Below are 3,654 nucleotides of genomic sequence, written 5' to 3' on the forward strand. Positions count from 1 at the left end.
AGTTATACGATGAAAAGTACCTATAAGACGCCATTTTTATACCATACATGGAAGAAAATTATTATTATTATTTTGCTTAAATCGAAGAAAGTTGAAATCGCAGAATTTTCCCCATTTAATTGGTACAAAAAAGCCATTTCTCTTTTTTTTTATTTGTTTGAAGTTAAGCACAAAGATACACAATGGGCTATTTGTGCTCTGCCCACCACGGGTATCGAAATCCGGTTTCTAGCGTTGTAAGTCCGCAAACATACAGCTGTGCCACTGGGGGCTTTTTGAATGAAGTTTATTATGAATCATTAAGTGTAACCATAAGTGAAACACTTTTTTTTAAAAAAAAATTGACTTTAATATTGTTACGTATCTGCTTCTTTGATAATTTCCGGTAGAAATTCTTTCCGAGGATCTTCAGCGATACAACTCCTTTCTTGCTTAAACCAGTTTATTCTTCCTCGATACAAACTTTTAGTACACAGTAATTCCCCAGTCAATACGTTTCTCGTCACTTTAAACTTAACAACTTTTATAATACACAATATAAATCACAGTGATTCACACACATTGTAATAAAAAGACATAATAAAAGTAAATTAAAGAATATCAAACCTATACACCAAGAGCCTGTTAGAAAAAATTAAACATAAAATTATACTAAATAAATCCATTCACGAAATACAGAAAACACACAGAAAAAAACGCTTTCAAAAATAAATCAGTTAATGCAATATAAGCACTTTAACATTAACTCGAACAACACAAAATAAACAACTTTTCGAAACAAATTTATAATATAAACCAAACACCCTTTAACAATGAAGTAGATTAATCAAACTCGTCTTACCTCAGTCAAATCAGCAGGCCCTGCAAAGCAGCAGTTGAACAATGACTGTCAGCAGTAATGACATGGTGATGTCTCGAGCCAAGGCCCAGGCTTTTCACATATCAGCTCCACATATAATTGGCCTATATATCCCTGCCTATTCACTGGAAACCGGGTCATTTGTGCTGAAACAACTGGAGGTGTCAGCTGGTGGGACTCATACTCAATAAGAGGTACAACTTACGTAGAGCAACCAATGCTGAGAGTCACCTTAACAACTACAGTTATCCACTTCCTCCTCGCTTTTGAATTGTCTTAGATGACCACCTCAAATCTCACTGTTACAGAGACTATTTTAGTGAGGATACATATATCTCATTACCACAAATTGTGCTACATGATCTTGCTTCTTAGTACCTCAATCAACTTGTCTGTGAGGGTGTCTTTGTGATCTGACTTTTTCTACCAGATAAAACCATAAATATATTGTTACATCTCTGTTCGTTTGTTAATTTCCCGTAGAAATTATTCCTGAGAAACTTCAGCGACACAAGACCTTTCTTAAATAAAACTAGTTTATTCTTTCTGAATACAACTTTGCAATACACTTAATTTCCACAGTCAGTTAAACACACGCTATAATTCTCAACGAACGATTCACGCACTTTACTTACTACCACGCTTGACTCAATTGTCCGTCTATATCTTCAATCTCTCTGTCCGCTATTCAATCCCGATTAACTGTCTGGCACATTTATATACAAGAATAGAGGGCGCCTAGCAAATACTGGATTATGCGTGACGTTCCCCGATCTTTCTAGAATCTCATGACGTGTTACTAGAGTCACGTGACTTCCGCTGTCGTAACAATATCTTAGCTGTGACTGTGTCTCAGTCCCGGACTATGCCTTTGTCAGATGCTCAACTGTATCAAGAACTGGACCATTCAAGCTCAAGACCAAGCATTCAATAACCTGTTCCTGAGACCATCGGTTCTAGGTAATGATTTGCCTGAAATGCTTTAAGAACTGGTCCAGATCCTCCTTATACACTGAGAATATATCTGTTTTGCCTTCACTGCCCTGTGTGACAGAAGTGACATCGAATAGGCCAGTGTCAGAAGCTTTGCACTCTGTTGAGTGTAAAACTCCTGACCCTTGAGTTGCAGAATGACTGGCTACAGACATAGCTCGATCTTCCGTGAATCCTGAGCCATATGTCACTGCAAGTTCTGAATTTGCCTGGATAACCCCTTCCTTTGTCCATGAATGCGAGCTGTCTCGCCTGCTGACATTACAACTCCTACTGGTGACTGTAATCCGCCAACAGCACCTCACTCATAACTCTCTGTTCAGTTTGGTGCCTACTTTGCTAATTGAGCTCTCCTCTCTCCACCAAGCACCTACTGGCAATATATCTCCTGGTGTTGACTATCGTCCATCAATGTTACCTCATGACTGTCAATTCAGAAGAGTTGATCGCTTTGTAGAGAGGTTTCTTACTGTTCCACCGATCACTGCATCCTTTGGTAAGTGCCTGCACAATTCTAACCTTCCAGAAAAAATAGCTTCTGTTTGTGGCTATCTTCCACCAACAATATATTGTATTTAGTTCTTGGTTTGCCATGGCACTTCGCTTGGTGGTGAAACTCCCCACTGTTCTACAAACCACCACTTTCTTTGTCAAGTGTATGCTGTATGCTATCTCACCTACTGGCAAAACAACTCATGCAGGTTAAGTTCATTCACCAATGATGCCTTGCTTATATTCCAGTGTCTCTCAACTGTGATATCACACAGAAATGAAGCTTTGACAAGCTTGTAGGCAAATGCATTAGGATTCTTATAAGGTCTACCTCATCTGATCTTGAACAACCTAGGCCATGCATCACCCTATCGAACATCAATTGTCCTGGATTTCACTCATGCTACAGTTCAACTTCAAGGGGGGGGGGGACTTCATTAGTTTTATGGTTGTTCCAGATGACATTCATTCCCCATTCTGGATTCATGGCTACAGGGTGGTGGCCATCAAGGACCTCTGTAACATCAACAAGGTGATCCAGAATGTCTTCCATAGACCTTGTCACTTTTTCTTTAGGTTGCACTTCCTTGGCTCCCAATTCTTCCTCCAGCTTGTACATCCTCTGACTTGTGGAAAATTTCATTTCTACCATTTGGATGTCACAGTATACTCATTATAGTATGGGAGAATCTGGCTACATATCCATTCATAAAGAACAAACATCCACAATAACAGTATCTATAGTTATGGCACCAAACGTTTTCCTCCTAAATTACTCTGTGGTATTTTCCAGTGTACAGTGTAAACAGGTTGGGTCTGCTAAACAAGACACCTGACAAATATTGGGTTGCACAATATTGGTTTATGTTTCTATTAATTCTAACTGAGTTCATCTCAAAGAAAAAGTTCACACAAAACAACAATATTCATTAATAACAAACACAATATACAAATAAAATAAGGGCAAGTATTCATAAGGTGGTTTGTGAAACTGGTTAAAGATAACAAATTTGAAAACAGAGCCTTTATTGGTTTTCTCTCTCTAAAATAAATATTGTCAAGAATTTCTGTTGAACAAAGCTATATCCAGAGACTTTGTACAACTTGTTGATTGCAAAACTGTCAAATGTTTGTAACAGTTATGATTCCACTCATATCATTGAGGTGTGGTGTATAGAAGGGAAAGCTTGTCGAAACGTTGAACAACTGTAATAAGGTTTCTTTTACAACCCATTCAATCCATCACCACATATGCCAGTTAATTGTCACACATGTGTACCAGTATATTTTTTGTTGTATGGTACGGCATT

This window comes from Limulus polyphemus, unplaced genomic scaffold (assembly GCF_000517525.1).
Source record: "Limulus polyphemus unplaced genomic scaffold, Limulus_polyphemus-2.1.2 Scaffold4323, whole genome shotgun sequence".
NCBI lineage: Eukaryota > Metazoa > Arthropoda > Merostomata > Xiphosura > Limulidae > Limulus > Limulus polyphemus.